The sequence below is a fragment of the Sander lucioperca genome, chromosome 9, assembly GCF_008315115.2.
Source record: "Sander lucioperca isolate FBNREF2018 chromosome 9, SLUC_FBN_1.2, whole genome shotgun sequence".
In the NCBI taxonomy this organism is placed as follows: domain Eukaryota; kingdom Metazoa; phylum Chordata; class Actinopteri; order Perciformes; family Percidae; genus Sander; species Sander lucioperca.
In genome coordinates, this window is record NC_050181.1 from 35,271,937 (window position 1) to 35,288,600 (window position 16,664).

Here is a 16,664-nt window from a genome sequence, read left to right on the forward strand (position 1 = left end):
ATACAACGCTCTTCACAAGTAAAATAAATGATCAGTTCACTACTTTAATTGAATTTGGGTTTTTGATTCAATTTCATAGCATTTGAAAAAATAAACGATAAAAGAACGTTGAAAAAATTGACAAAAATGTCAGAAAAAAATCGACAAAAACTTTGGAAATAGTGACAAAAAAATGGGAAAAAAATGACAAAAACGTCGGAAAAAGCTTCAAAAACATTGAGAAAAGTGACAAAAATGAGGAAAAAAAGTGACAAAAACATCAGGAAAAGCGACAAAAGTGTCGAAAAAGATGACCAAAATGTTGAAAAAAAGTTTGTAAATTTAAATTTTGACCCAGAAAAACAGAAATCTTCCTGGTCAACGGGAAGACAACACAATGGTTAATTGTAGCAATGTCTGTCCTTCAAGCTCTAATAATACTGTGTAGTTTACCTGTAAGTGATAATACTGGGAGACAACAGTTGTCCAAAACCTCAATTACAGAAAGTAAGCTCACCAGATATTGTAAACCCCTTGATAAAATCTGCGCATACAGTCACCTGTTACCCCTACAATCCACAAGGCTGAGTAAATAATCCCTCTTTAATGGAACTTAATCTGCATTTTGACCTCTTTCACCTCTGTTGCAAGCTACATCACATTATCTTACTTAGCATGCAGATAAATTCCACTGAGCCATACCATTAACAAGTGTATTCATTACCAGTACAGTACGTCAAAAATAGCATCTAGAATGTACTCACTGCTGAACAGAATAACTAACATCTTTAAACAGACTAGTTTAATGTTTGATCATTCAATCTGTCTGAGTGAAAGTCCTACATGAGTAGAGCCAGACGTTACTGTGGCATACTGTTACTTACTGTAGTAAATAATTGATCGTTGTCGCCTGAATCATAGATGAAGTATCTCAATAGCGTGGCTTTTGCTCTGGAGGCAGCAGAAAATAAACAAGTGCTAATGGGAAACTGATATATCCTGAACATACGGCCTACAAGGGCAGCACTTTCACTTCTCATTTTTTCTATATATTTAATGTTCTAGGCACCATCTTGACTACATTTCCTCTGACAGATAGAGACTCAGCCAAAGGCGTGAGTCTGGCACAACCTCCTCAACCAGCTTTCCAATGATATTAGCGCCAGTTGCTGTGACAAATGGTTTGCGAGAAAATTAACATTGAACTTACATGAAATGTTATCATATTTGCATTCTGCATAAATCTCTGCACACCCATTACTCTCTGTGAAATATCTCCCAAACTCTTCACTCAACACATGCATCAGTATAACAAGCGGTTCCCGGGTAATCCGGTTTTGAAATTGCAACACAATTTCTACATGGTCTCCAACTTTGGGCCAATGTATTCTCATGTGAACTATTTATGTCAGCACAGACATTTTTGTAAATTGCTTAGCCAGTGTATCCCACCATAATTGTTATTATATTGCCAGATTCCAGACAATCCCACTTACATATATATATATATATATCCCACTTACAAATATGAATATATATTTATACTGGTATGCTTCCTAGTGACATTAATGCAAAAAATATGAACAAAAAACTATTCCACCTGTGTGTGCATGGTGTAAATTCTGAAGTGCAAAATAGTTCAGGCTACAGCACAAATATTTACATCCATAGATAAGAATAATCAAGACTTGAATTGAATCTGAATTTCTTTTCAAAGTGCACCAGATTGATGCATTTAAACGTTAAAATAGACAAAAGTTTCTTACAGGGGGGCATGCCCATGGACCCCCCTAGGGGGGCTTGTGCCCCAGTGCAGCTCTAGGTCTAGTGACGCCCCTGGTGCAGTGTCCCCGTTTTAAGTTTTGCAAAGATAAAAACTGTTTTGGATGTAACTATTTTGGAGGTATTTACGTTTCTGAGCTGAAAATGTCCCCGGATTTTGTCTCAAAAATCTAGTCACCTTTAATACCATTAGTGCCGGTAGGCAGATTTTGTTACCAGACCTAGCCCTTTCCACCTGCTTCCAGTTTTGATGATAATCTAGCTCTAGCTTCATATTTGGCATACAGACATGAGAGTACTACATATTACTCAATGAAATGAAAGGGCAATATGGCAATAAAGCACACTTAGAGAAGTTGCCCATTGTGTCTAATGATAGAAAAAACTAATAATTAACCAAAGGCACCTTTAAATGGCAGTCAACGTGACGAGCTTGTGAGGTACTGTGCAAAGCAGTAGTTACCTTTCAAGTTTCGATACATAAAAATGCCAACCCTAGCAGATATTCTCATTCACATTCTTTACTCCCTCTCTGTTTATCTTCCTCATGGTTTATCTGTTCTTTTCCATTCAAACAATTACACCCACTCACACTCTCTCTCTCTCTCTCTCCCATGCATGGCTTCATTAAACACCAGTAATGTCTATTCAAGTGTCCACTTAAAGTAAACACAAAGAAGCAAAGGTCTTGGTTATTCAGTAATGAATACAGATAAAGTCAGAGACAGCCGTACCAGACTTTTTTTTTTATATCTCTGTACTGTTTATAGATACTTTATCCTTCATGGGAAAATTTTATAAGCAATAGTTTGACATTTTTGGGAATCAACTTTCTCGCTTTCTTGCACAGAGAAGCTGGATGAGAATTGGAGATCAATACCACTCTCATGTACATATGTTGATTATGAAGCTACAGCCGGGAGAACTACAAGCTCCTCTGAAGCTCACAATAAATAACACAATTTAACCCGCTTGATTAAACTCCTGCAAAAAAGTGTGTATGTTAAGTCGTGTTAAGTACAAGTCTATTGCTGTTATCAACAAACTGAAATATTTGCAAATTGTAAAATACTAAGTTGCTGGACATATGAAATAGACTTTCCATGGCTTTCTTATGTACTGCACTGTTTACAGAGTCACCACAGAGCTTATTTTAAGCCCCATTTGGCCAAGGTCATGGATTCATTCTTGGCCCGCGAATAATTCCTGTTTTTATTTCAAGCTCATATCTATACTCGTGCAGATACTGTATCTTAGGAGAAAGATTACATGGTGCAAACATTCCCACGCAAGCAGAAAAAACAAACATTCTGTCTATATGCTGGAAATATGTTTTAGGATGATATAATGTGACATAAATACTTTAAAATGTTTTCACCCTTCTTATGTCTGATAAGACACTATTGGCATATGACCAGCTGAGCAGTGCCTCTGGGGTGAGAATGTGCCTTTCAGATGTCTTCCTTTAACACAGATATTGCCCTGCTTTTACATATGAATTTGTGTGACACCTTTAATTATTTTTATACATTCAAAAACAATTTGAATTAATGAAATATGTCTCTGTGGTTTATGACCTTAAATCGCCAAAGATAGAAACACACATTACCTTTTCTGTGGCTGTCAAGTCCTTAATCGAGAGTATTAGTATCAAACAGACTGACAGAAGTAGGCTACCACTGAATGAATGAATGGATGAATAAATAATCAACACTCACACAGAGCAGCCTCTTCAGAGAGAGGAAAGCCGAAGACACAATTTGATGTGGCCACTGTCTTTTTAGCACTCTCTGCAAACAATAGCTAATCAATAACAGGGAGGATTTAAATAATGCCATCACAGATGTCCCCATGTAAACACAAGCAAGGACGATAGCAAATATTTGTTAATCAATGACAAAACAGTTAGGAAAATCAGTTTGGTAAGTTACTCTTTAAAGGTATGGTAAACTATTCTGACATGTCACATGAAGAAATACTTGCTGTCTGACTACCCATTTCATAACATGTCTGGGGATCGGATGTAACGGAAAACCAAGAGATAAAAGAGAAACTTGCTATCACCTCTGTACCAGAGGTCAGCAAGCATACTGCACGCTCGTTTAAAAAAGGTCCGATATTGTCTATATTCAATATCGATATTTGTCTTTTTTGATTATAAAGCAGGTCGAGGTGCTATATAAATAATGTAAAAGTATCAAAACGCTCCACAGAGAAATGCACACAGCCCGTATTCAGAAACTGTGCCTTTAAACGAGCCGTCAGGACTTCTGTACGGTTGTGGTGTCACAGCTATACTATATATAGGTATAAAGTGCCGCCACAGTGCTGTTACAGTTATTCCCCGGCTGCAATGACGATGCAGAGATGCCAAGAGCGCAGATGTGGAATACCCGGAAACGCTTATGAATCAAAGCAGACTGGGCTTTTTCAGGAGGGGGGCTTAAAGAGACAGGCGCTAAAACAGAGTGTTTCAGACAGAGGGTCAGGGGCGTCCACAGGGCCCAGAATTTTGTGCTACGCCCCTGCAGAGGATCAATACAGGTATCCTCAGACAGACAGTATGAGGAAAATAAAGAGTTTTTTGAACATTAAAGCACGTAAATCTGTTCTCGTAGAAACCCAAAATACAAGTATGAACCTGAAAATGAGCACAACATTGGACCTTTAAATCAGTTTATATTGTGACAGATATTTTGTGAGATTTTAAACCTTTGTACAATTACTGGCAACAACTAGATTGTGTGCTTAACTTCACATAGTAGTCTTTTAAATGGGTGTGTAAATACATGCATATACTTACTTTATTTTTTATGGTATTTACTATAGTATTTTGCATGCAGTATATTGAACTTTTGATGCACGGAAAGGTGAACATGCATTTAACTGGCTACTGAATATAGAAATGTTTAAAGAGTCTGTATCAATATGAAATATGAAATACACACACCCAGTCATATTACTCATGCTTTCATTACACTGAGCGTGAGGCAGAAGAGATGTGTGTTTGTTGAAGCAAAAAAACAACAAATCCTGATTATCATGACATTTGCAAAATGGAAACTTTTCTATTTTACCTCTCAGGCATAACTCCACAACCCACAAAGCACAACAGCAACATCAGTTTAAATATCTGGGACATGCAGCACACGCATTAACCAGAGTAGGTTTCAACATCAATTTATTATCTGAAAGAAAACTCTTGTAACAGCCTCTCTTTCTCAAAGCCCCATCACCTTAAAAATGTGGCCACTTTGGCATTTTATTTGTGGTAGCAACAGTATCACACGATATATTTCTAGCAGGGAAAGATTGCATGCTTGCAGACACAAGATATCTCAGACGATTATGGGCTCGATCCATCATGTGATAAAGTAGGGCCTGGGGGGAAACCTATAGGCTTAGATTGCTGCCGTCTGCTGCTTAATGAGCTGGCAACAACAGGAAGTCCCATGATGAAACAGGAATAGTGCTGAACATGATCTCAATAGCAGCCCAGTACATACATACATACATATATACATATAGTTTGTATGGAATAAAATCAAGTTATTTTCCAACATGATACATATGTTTATTCCTTCATTAGCTTCGAGATCAGCATCATAAGCAGTGAGAAATGTAGGAAAGATACAAAAAATAGTGCTAAAATAAAGCCAGAAGAATAAGTAACACAACAGACTATACTTGAATATACAGTACACGAAATACGATGCCATGAACAGCAAAGTCAAAAAAGGGCTCATGAGACAAAATGGGAAACGGCACAAAACTAGTCGTCACCCAGTCTACTCTCGATGTGTCAAATCATTTAATCAAATCATGCTTTCACACCTCACACATCTAGACTTTCTGTCTCTGTCACTCAGCACACATGCACACTCACACTCACACTCACACACTCACACACTCACACACACACACACACACACACACACACACACACACACTTTCAGATCCTCATGTGTGTGCATGTGTATCCTACATGCACATACTTGATGTTTGATGTCTCTGTAGGACTGCAGGTCAGCAACGCAGCCACAAATGCTGCAAAGCTTATGTGTGCAAAGGGGCTTGCAAGCAGAAGGACGCGGAAAGCAGCTGGCAGGTTGTCACAAGTACTGCATGTACATTGCAGATACAAGACAAGTGATTAGCCTAACGTCAGGTTATGGTCCCTGCCACAAGCCATTCAGCATCGCACATGATCTGTTTTAATACATTCTACCAGATTTCTCATTTCTGTCTACCTTGTACTGCAGCTGTCGTGGAAGATCCTGCGTACGGTATTGTGCTTGGCACATAGATTCACTTAAAGCCACACAGAGGCTTTATAGCCTTTGTTTGATCCTGTTTTGTTTAAAAAAAAAAAAATCTAAAAGACTGAAATACATTAGGGAACTTAGGTTCTCTACTCCTGTTCACTAATCTTGTAATACTATTTGCTTTCTTGATTAATGCAGGTTTAATACAATTTGAGCCAGACTAAAAGCAAACACTATCAGCCCAGGGAGAAATGAAGAAATTGAGTCATATGTTTACTCACTGAGGTTGACAGTAATCCCTGTTTGCTCTGACTTGGAGTTCTGCTGTCAGACTGTGGGGTTATGTAACCATGACAGTGGTTTTTGTAGCCTTGGATCAAGCTCAGCTTTCAACAGCCTCAAATGGCGAGGCGTGAAACACTGTGGCCCTGTTAATGGACGAGTGGAGTATCTACTTTCACCCCCAGTCACTGATTTCACCTCATGAGGGGCTTTCGGTAGAAAAGTCCCCCGTCTCTGATGTGCTAATGATTAATGTGAGTGTAAGTGCAGCCATAACTTCTGATATGTTTTGTATTGTCACCTCTTGTCTCGTTTCAGATACTTCACTTTCTGCCTTGTGCGTTTTCCCACCTTTTTTTTGGGATCGACTGTCCTGCCCTGATGTTGCGCCTTGTAAAGGCCTCTTTACAGTCGCTGTTCCCGACCTGTTGCGTGACAATGTGACGTCAAAATGACGTAGATCTCGCTGGCGCGCCAGGATTTTGAATGCGCGACCAGAGGTTTTTCAGCGGCACACGACAAAGCAGAAACACGAAGCATGGACGAGTTTGAGGGCAACCGGATGCCAGGACTCTCAGAGTGACTGCAAGTCTCTCTTGTAAACTTACTGGGTTAAGATGAGTTCTTTTATGGTGAATGAAAGGCTTGATCCGACGACGTAGGTCATCGAATTGAATTGAAGCATTGACGTCAATGCTGCTGCCAGTTCTGCCGTTGTTTACCTTTTTCTTCTTCTTCTAGTCTGTAGAAATAGCAATGTCGGTAGCCTTTCCTCATTAGCGCCACCTCTGTTCAGGAGAAGACAACTAGTGTCGCGACCACCACGCGCGAGTATAAATCATAGACAGTATATAAACTGGACCAACAGATCCCGTTGCTCTGGACGGAGACCAGTGAAGGATATTAGAAGCACTTTTCCGGTGATGGCTGAGCGTTACTGCGCAGCCTCCAACTGAGCTCGAAGACGTAGATGTGACGTGAGCAACCTGTCTGAAAGTTGTAAGTCTTCTGGTAGCTGTGCCAAGAGAAATCTCAATCATTCCCAATCTTACAGAGATGGAGAGCGTAGGTATATGTAAGGAGATAACATAGACACAGGCTAGTAATTGCTAACTAAAATGCTAGTTAACATTAGTAATTAAACTTAAACAGCAAATGTAAGTCGAAACTGCCTGCGAACTTCTCCTGTACTATACGGTAATTCCTCTACTATGCGACAGTAATATGACACAATCGTTAGCCTATTTTTACAAAAATGTCTATTACGGAGCCATAACGTGAGATACAAGGTAACTTTTATACATTTTCGTGTTTCTTTAGAAATAAACAATGGACAAATAGAGTCTTTAAACGCTTCAGATGTAAAGTTATTCACTGTCAAAGTGGCGCCAAAATGAAATGCTAACGGGAGGTGATGGCTTGGTAGCATCAAAATGGCGCCATAGAAGCTACGCATTCCGGGGAGAGGCTTACCCCCTTGGTATAAATAGTTACGGCGCTCCCATGACGTCACACTGTCGCGCGACAGAACAAGAATGGCGAGTTTACTGAACGTTTTACAGCCCTCATGTCACCTGTCTCCCTTTACCCCCCTTGTTGGCTTGTGTATTTAGTCTGTGTTCGCCCTTTGTCAGTTTGTTGTCCCTCCCAGTGAGTATTGTTCCTATAGTGTCTTAGTGAATTTTGTTACTGTTTAGTTTTCCCAGTGTGTTGGTATCTTCCTGCTACTTGTTACCAGATTTCCATTGCCTGCCTCTACACTTTTGGTGTTTCTCAATAACTCTCAAAAGATCATCCTGCTGCCTCTTGGTCTTAACATTCTAGATTTTGGGTCCAGACATGCTATTCCTCCAACCTTGACAGGATCATTAACCAGGGAAAGCAGGGAGACAAAGTGATAGTAAAAGGAATGCAAATGATACGGGGATCTATCTTAGTTTTTTATGTAAAATAGTTACCAGAATCATGTTCTGAGTAAAACATTTGCCTATTATAAATCAGTGAAACCGACCACTTGAATTAAGAGAGTTTACAGTCAATGTTCTGTTTTCAGTAATCACGTGTTTGATTAAAGATATACAAAGTCATTGCTTTGTAAGTGGAAGATAGAGCCAGTGATTGTTGTCTAACACCAGCTAAAATGCAGCTCTTTTTTAAAGTAGTTTCACTGAGGAAGGATAATGCTTCCTGTTTTTGCAAGCAACACACCCCATGACAGTGCATTAGCCTCAGCGCAAAAAAAACCTCTCTATTTATGTTGGAAGGAAGATTAGTACAATTACAGTATCTTCACCCAACAGTTGCAACTAGTACTATCTAATGAGTTAACAACATCCCAGTCATTTAGAAGGATTTCCTTCTTTAAAGACACCAGTGGTAGGAATTAACCTGAAGGTTTGTGTTGTTGTTGTCTTTGTTCCTTTGTTGTTGATCCAGGCATGCGGTCTTTGTTTGAAAATAATAATTAAACACAAATATCCTACCTATAGAAATAAATCTGTATGATCCTACCAAAACGTTGTAGGCTAATGTTGCATGCGTGTGAATCAGGGAAATCTTAAATGATATCAAATAAGATGAAACAGGTTGACTAGATGTGGTTAAAACACTGTGTTTGGTCTCAACTAAAGCTAGGACCAAAAAACCCTCCACCCTTATCAATTATCAATTATACCAATTATACCACACCCACAATTACTATGGTGTGGCCAATTTGCCAATCAGTGGCCTAGCTGTCAATCAAAATCAGTGGATCCGAACTATAACCGAAATGTGGGAAGTGTTAAAATAATAACTATTGTTCTTTAAATGTAAACAAAACGAGCAAGTAGCTACTTGGGCGCAGAGATATCACGCAGCACCTGAAACCCCCCAAACTTCCGTCAACATACCGGCGTGAATATTAGCTGGCTATTTTTCCTACAATAGTCATAGTGAATGGTGATGAACATGGTGGATTTTTTGAGAGACGAAGAGGATGAATTTCAAAAAACGGTGGAGTCTTCCTTTGAATAAAAATGGTTGTGCTTATAAGTGTAAACAATAGTAGGCTACAGTATTTTAGAGAAATACTATGATTAAAGGGGTGATAGAATGATTATATAGGGTATTTCACACTGTTCCCTAAGGTCTCCTAATAGGATATGTAACATTGGTTGGGCTGAAAATGGCCCGGGTGCTATTCTATGGGTCCTAATGCATCCCTGTGTTTTGGCCCTATTTGGAACGAGAGCTTTTCTTCCAAATATGGTATGCTCATGAATATTTAGATGAGCTGCGCGCTGATTGGTTGAGCGAACCACATACAGATACAGACGAGAGACGAGACAGCAGGTCTCATATTTCAGACACTGCAATGTTATACATTGTTCGTTACTACTAAATTACTAAATTCACTTCTGAGACTTTTCTATGCGAGAAATCAACAATGTAAAGGTCAAATATGTGCCGTTTTACAAAAATTGATGGCTAATTGCAAATTTTGTCCGACTGTGTGTCGGAGTTCATGAGCTCCGTGACAGCGGCCGGTGCTGCCTGGGTTGCTGCCTCGCCGCCCAGCCTGTCCTTTCACAGACCCCGGGTACACTTTTGGCATAACTATAGTATATTTACAGTTTGAATTTCGTCACGGCATGTATATCACAGCTACCCTAAGGTCTTACAAAGCTAACACTTTTGTCCAATTTCAATTTAATGCATTTTTGTGAATTTCAGAGGTCTAGGAGGAGGCTAGCTAGCTCTCATTGATAGAGCTCCATCCAGCTCACCGCGGGCTCTATCAATGAGACTCTTGGATAAGAGGCGTTTATTTCCCCGATCGTTTGTTTAAATAACTCAACAAACATATCCATTATAAGATTAACTGGAACCTGTGGTAAGAGATTGCGGGCGTAACAAGCTCGCTGACCGTGCTCTCACTCACACACGCCAGCCATTTAGCAGGAAGCGGGGAGGGAGAGCAGCGAGCTGCAGGCCCTGGAGCTCTGTTAGGGCAGCAGCGTTTGGTAGTCCAGTAACCCAGAAATGGTGACTTTGCCGCGGGCTGCCGGTCGTGACGGAGCTCCATCTAGCTCACAGCGGGCCGAGGACTGCGAAGGAGGACAGGCCGGGCGGCGAGGCAGCAACCCAGGCAGCACCGGCCGCTGAACTCCGACACATAGTCGGACAAAATTTGCAATTAGCCATCAATTTTCGTAAAACAGCACATATTTGACCTCTACATAGTTGATTTCTCGCATAAAAAAGTCTCAGAAGTGAATTTAGTGATGAAATAGCAGACGAACAATGTATACAATTTCTGAGATCTGCACGACCTATTCAGAAGACTACCTGATCTCAGATCAGTGGTGTAGCCTATGTAAATGTTGGGGCATGACAAAGGTGGAGACCAGAGCCAAATAAAGAGGAACTCGGTGGTTCGTTGAGATTTGCCCGTTTTCAGAGGCAGTTTCAAATTGTGAGATTTGCAGAGGAAAGAGGTGTCAATGGGATTTTGAGGTTCTATGTATGTCCTATTTACACACCAAACTGTTGTTATTCAACTATGACAAGGTAAAATCGGTTTTGCATTCTATCACCCCTTTAAATAATAAAATAAACAAATAAGTAATAAAGTCTGTGAGTTTTTCCAGAGCAACTTCCATTACATATGTAAATATTTAGGCTTCCTGACAGCAATGTTCATAAAAAACAAATGACCTCAGTAATACAGAACAATCTGACATTCTTCAGAAATTTAAACAGAAAGACTGTTAACTTGCCTAATTTATGAGCTAACTTGGCTAAAGCTAGCTAGGTAGCTAGATGAAAAGGCTGCGTCCCAAATTCCATACTAACATGCTATTTAGTAGGCTAAAACAGTATGTACAATTTTTTAGTACATGTCCGGAACCTTCTTATGAAACCAATAGTATGTGATTTGCATGCTATTTCTGGTCAAATATCACAGTATGCAATACTGGACACACGGTGTGTGTTTGTGTTTTCAGGTAAGATAGCTAGCCGTCAGCCACACATTTGGGAGGTTTTACACTCCAATTGAATCAGTATTATTTATTGGTGCGTTCAGTTATATTTTATGTCCTTTCTGTGACTTTTACTGCCAAGAAAATCTGGAGGCAAAACGAAATATTGACAAACCTGAAGATAGACTTGACTAGGAGTCATTCAGTGCGGACAGTGCATGGATCGAAAGGCTTTCTTGATAAAGGTAGGGCATTATCATAATCCCCTCTAGGTGTTAAACAGTAACGAGCAATCAATCACTCTTTTGATCTGACTGTATTGTGTCGTATAACTTTCCAACGTGAGAATGAAAATAAGGTTAAAGTTTAGAGAGGAAGTGAGACATTTGAAATGTGAAACAGTGGGTGGAGGTATTCGCTCTAACCTCATTCATCACCGCCTTTCATGAACAACGTGCAGGCACATCTTTACAGCCATGCTGCATGTCAGCAATGAGCCAAATCTCTCTCTGTGTCACTGTGGACACGTGGCTGCTGCAAACCAACACATATAAGCTACACGTACTCCTTCCATCCTTTGTCATATCCTTTCAATAGACATAAGCAATTGTGGTTTCTTATTGCACGACTATTGCCACGGTTCCCAGAATATAGAAGAACTCAAGGATGCTTTACATGCAATGAATATTACCAGCTAAATGTAGTTATTTAGAAACTGTTCTGTGTTTAATGGTCTAATCATTTGAGCTAGACTTGTAGGCCTGTTATATTGTTGGGTAGTTTAAATTAATATCAAACATTTTATAAAGTACATGTGTTTTGTTTGGAAAAATGTACTTTGTAAAGTAACTAAAGCTGTCAAATTAATGTAGTGGAGTAAAAAGTACAATTTTTCTCTCTGAAATGTAGCGGAGTAGAAGTAGAAAGTGGCATGAAAAGAAGTAAAATACTTAAGTACAGTACTTGAGTAAATGTATTTAGTTAACATTCCAGCACTGAATGTAACTAGTAGTGTAACTAATTACTTTCAGCAGTGGGTAATCCATTGTGTAATCCATTACTTTTTTTGAGTAACCACCCCAACACTGGTTAAATGTAATTATTGCCTCAACCTACACGTGACAAATATTGTACAAAGCAATGAACTCAGATAGATAGATAGATAAGATTAGATTTGATAGATAGATAGATAGATAAGATTTGATAGATAGATAGATACTTTATTCATCCCAAGGGAAATTGTAGGAATCCAGTAGCTTCTAGACAACCATAACACAACAAACACATACACACATATATCTCACATACATAAAAATCACTCACAGAAAATTTAAGAGTTATAAAAATCACTCACAGAAAATTTAAGAGTTATAAAAATCACTCACAGAAAAGAGTTAAAGGTGCTAAGGTAGACTGTGTGCAATGGTGGTAGTGCAAAAGAGAACAGTGTAGGGATTGATCAGTGCAATATCTTATTATTAAATATTAACTATGACTATAAAAAAGACAAGAATGTAAACCTAATAGAATTAGAATTGCTTGACAGAAAAGAAATAATATACGTTAAGAACAATATATAACAGGGAATAAGTTATAAGATGTATATGTTATGACCAGAGTCCAGATTGTGTAGGAGGGCTAATATAGCCTATAAGACAGTCAGCCTAGGCTGGTGTTGAGACATGTCTTTTTAAAGTTCTCTGCTTATGGCTTACCATACTTTGATTACTGTCATTGTCCAGTGTTGGCAGTACTTCCTTAGACGTGTATCTACCTGACTGTAGCGAGGTAGTATTTTATGGAAGCATGGTGATTTATTCACCCGATTTCCCTTTCTATTTATATAGCCCTAACTATGTGAAAAATGTAAGAGGAGGAAGAAGGAAGTGGTTTTGTGTCATGTGAGGTTTCTGCTCCTCTTAGTCTGATGTGGCTTATACGTCACACGTTGTTGGTGAGGTTGAATCATATTGCACTGGAGCAGAAGAGTGCAAAACACATTATGCTGGTTGTATATTTGCACCGCTCAGCTTTATAAAAAAAAAAAAACCCTATTTAGCATGTACTGTATGAGCCGTATATAAACAAATATCCATAAGTGATAATGAATCTGTAAAACAGATAAAGAATGATTAACAGGATATATATATATATATATATATATATATATATATATATATATATATATATATATATATATATATATATGTTGTCACATACAGTATGAGGACACATTTTTCAACCTTAACATGCCTTGATGAATTTCTAACACATTTAGTTCTATAAAACACTAAGAGTTTGTTTATTTCTGTAATCATATATTTGTTAATATAATTACATTGTTATACAGTTCACCAGTTATGGATAATAATTCCACATATTATAAATTATAATTGTTGATAATTACATTAACTCTGTGTGTGTATGTGTGTGTGTGTGTGTTCTTGTTTAACTACATTTGTGGGGTCCAAAAACCGGGAAAACAGTATACCTGTGGGGTCCCGACAGCCTTGTGGGGCCAAAATGCTGGACCCCACAACTTTAAAGGGCTGTTTGAGGGTTAAGACTTGGTTTTAGGATTAGGGTTAGAATTAGGTTATGGTTAGGGTGAGGGTAAGGGTTAAGGTTAGTTGTGATGGTTAAGGTTAGGGTAAGGGGCTAGGGAATGCATTATGTCAATGACGGATCCCCACAAAGATAGTGAAATGCACGTTGTGTGTGTGTGTGTGTGTGTGTGTGTGTGTGTGTGTGTGTGTGTGTGTGTGTGTGTGTGTGTGTGTGTGTGTGTGTGTGTTGGTTAACACCAGTGTCTGAGAATCCAACATCAACAGCACAAAGTGATTTGAGCTCTGTCACTTGACTAGCATGTGACCGGTCGGGGGGGGGGCGGCTGCAGACAATAATACCCCCCTAACAGAGGGACTTGAGGGAGCCACAGCTGCCGGGTCACAGAGAGGGGGGAAAGACCATGTGAGAGATTAGATATGGAGGCGTGCTGAGAGATGGAGCGCTGCTGTAAAAAAACTATTAGCCAGCAATTTGCTTGCATGTTGTTGTGAGACCGGTGTTTGTGCTGTGTACCTACTGTATATGCAGTGGTGGAATGTAACTAAGTACATTTACTCAAGTACTGTACTTAAAGCTATAGCGCGTAGTTTCTGTCGCCCCCATGAGGAATTCTTAGTAATGACAACAACACTGTCGGCGTCCACATGATACAAGCCTTCCGTGATCGTGCACTGCCCCCACCATCCTCCACGCAGTTGCTAGTATCCAAGGAGGACACGGAGGATTAAAAAAACATGATGGACTCTTCAGAAGAGGTCATTATCTTCACTCAAGCCTTTGCGCAGCAAAATCACCGGACGCCACAATCTTCTGAACGTAGCCATACTGAGAAATACAGACGGAGTTGTGTGGAGCCGATAGTCTTAATTAGCTTTGTAGCAACTCATTTGGCAACGGCTTGAATGTAACGGACGGTCATTAATATCAAAAAGTTACGCACTAAATCTTTAAGTAAATTTGAGGTACTTGTACTTTACTTGAGTCTTTTCTTGAACTTTCTACTTCTACTCTGCTACATTTCAGAGGGAAATATTGTACTTTCTACTCCACTACATTAATCTGACAGTTTTAGTTACTTTACACATTAAGATTTTTGCATACAAAACACATGTAGTTTATAAATCCTGGTCAGAGGAGGCCAGCCGAGACGCACCAGCCCCTGGTTTCAGCCTTGCCGTTTTTACTTTAGACGCTGTTATTTTTCTTATCCTAGTTTTAAAAATAAACATTGATATTCCTTATCAGCTTTTTTTAACTGCTCTCCTCCCGTTAAAAAGAACCTGGCTTTTAATATTTTATCGCTTCCAATTTTGGTTTAATTTTTAATGAGGCCTTATGGTTAAAAACCTAGGTGGCGTTGTCTGCCCCATTTTTTAAACAACTGAATTTTAGATACAGTACATACATTGATTTAATCCAGTTAAACTAGATTAAATCCTCCATACTACGGAAGATCATGTCCGCCATGAAAAGACCAAAAAAAATGATGAAAAGTTTGATAAGATAGATATAAAAATACTAAAGCCAGATGAGTCTATTCTGTGAAAATCTTTGCCTTACTATTTCAGGAGCGGGGGGGTGCTCCTTTGTTTGAGGCTCAGTGCTATTGTGTTTTTGTTGTATTGTGTTGCTACTCTTTCATTCCCACCGCAATATCAATCTTAAACAAGGCCAAATAAGAGTGTAACAACTACTTCTTTAATGCATGTTTTTATGCTGTTTGTGAGCCCCTAACATACGATATATCATGATATATTTATATATATATATTTCATGCATGGTTTTATGTTGTTTGTGAGCCCTAACATAAGATTTATCATGATTCTTTTTTTATCTTCATCAAGCATAACTTTGTAACTATTTCTTTTATTTTCCTGGCTAAAATGAATTTCCATAGAACACAGCACATGTTGATGCCATACATTCTTAGGTAGTGTTTACTCTACTTCCCCGGATGAGAACTCAAACACTACCAAACAACATCTTGAAAAATATGCACATTTTGTCTTAATACAAATTAAACCCGAGCATTGAACCAAGGAACCACTTATCACCCCAGCAGATACCATGACCACAACTGAGACTGAGAGAGACAAGAATAACAACCAGAAAATGCCAACCAACAAAGGTCTTAAATCAAAGGAGGGGGAATCACTGCTCTGAAGTGTCACAGAAGCTTTTCTTTCTCGTCATAAGTGATTTGGAGGAAGTAACAGTGTGGGCAGAGTATTGCATGAAAGTGAAGATGGCAGGATGTTGGTACTCGTTTCTCACTACCAGCGCACAAGTGAATGACCACAACAATCATGTCTACACACTTTCTTCAAACCGTAAGCAGAATTGTAAGGTTACACCAACGGAGTTTACGCCAAGAGAACTGAAATGCCACTTTTGGGGCATTTCCTTGAATTAAAGCTCAGTCAGTTCAAAAATTCCCTTAGTGCATTTCGTTGCATTTCAGAGAGTTCAGGGTGGAAACATTTCGAAGAACTATTAACTTCCTCAGTGCACACAAAGCATTAACCAAACTCGTGTGTAAGAAAAGAAAACGTCCTCTTTCAGGCACTGTGTAGAGATACGTACACTGGATACCAGAGATGGGGACTCGAGTTTGAGACTCAGACTTGAGTCGCACACACAGTGACTTCAGACTTGACTTGAGACTCGTCCTCAAAACACTTCGTACTCGAGATGCGGGACTCATGAACAATCTTTACTTTTAGGAAAAGTCTGATGAGCTGAATCCCCTCTCTGCGTAACCTATAACCTACCTACGTAACCCGTAGTATGTAACATATCTCCTGCGCTTGGCGCACACCTGAGA

The 16,664-nt window shown here is 39.1% G+C and overlaps 1 protein-coding gene across 6 annotated transcripts in view; it reads right to left on the reverse strand.

The window, feature by feature from the left end:
• Positions 1–3,584, reverse strand: part of st3gal3b (ST3 beta-galactoside alpha-2,3-sialyltransferase 3b) — a 60,493-nt gene extending 56,909 nt beyond the window's left edge. For 2 of the 6 annotated variants that reach the window (XM_036004932.1, XM_036004930.1), the window contains exon 1: positions 3,371–3,583. The gene's annotated coding sequence lies outside the window, so the exon portion shown is untranslated. Of the gene's footprint in view, positions 1–3,370 lie in introns of all 6 variants that reach the window. The other 4 variants (XM_031281014.2, XM_036004934.1, XM_031281015.2 and 1 more) reach the window with 4 other exon arrangements.
• Between the last annotated feature and the right edge of the window lie 13,080 nt (positions 3,585–16,664).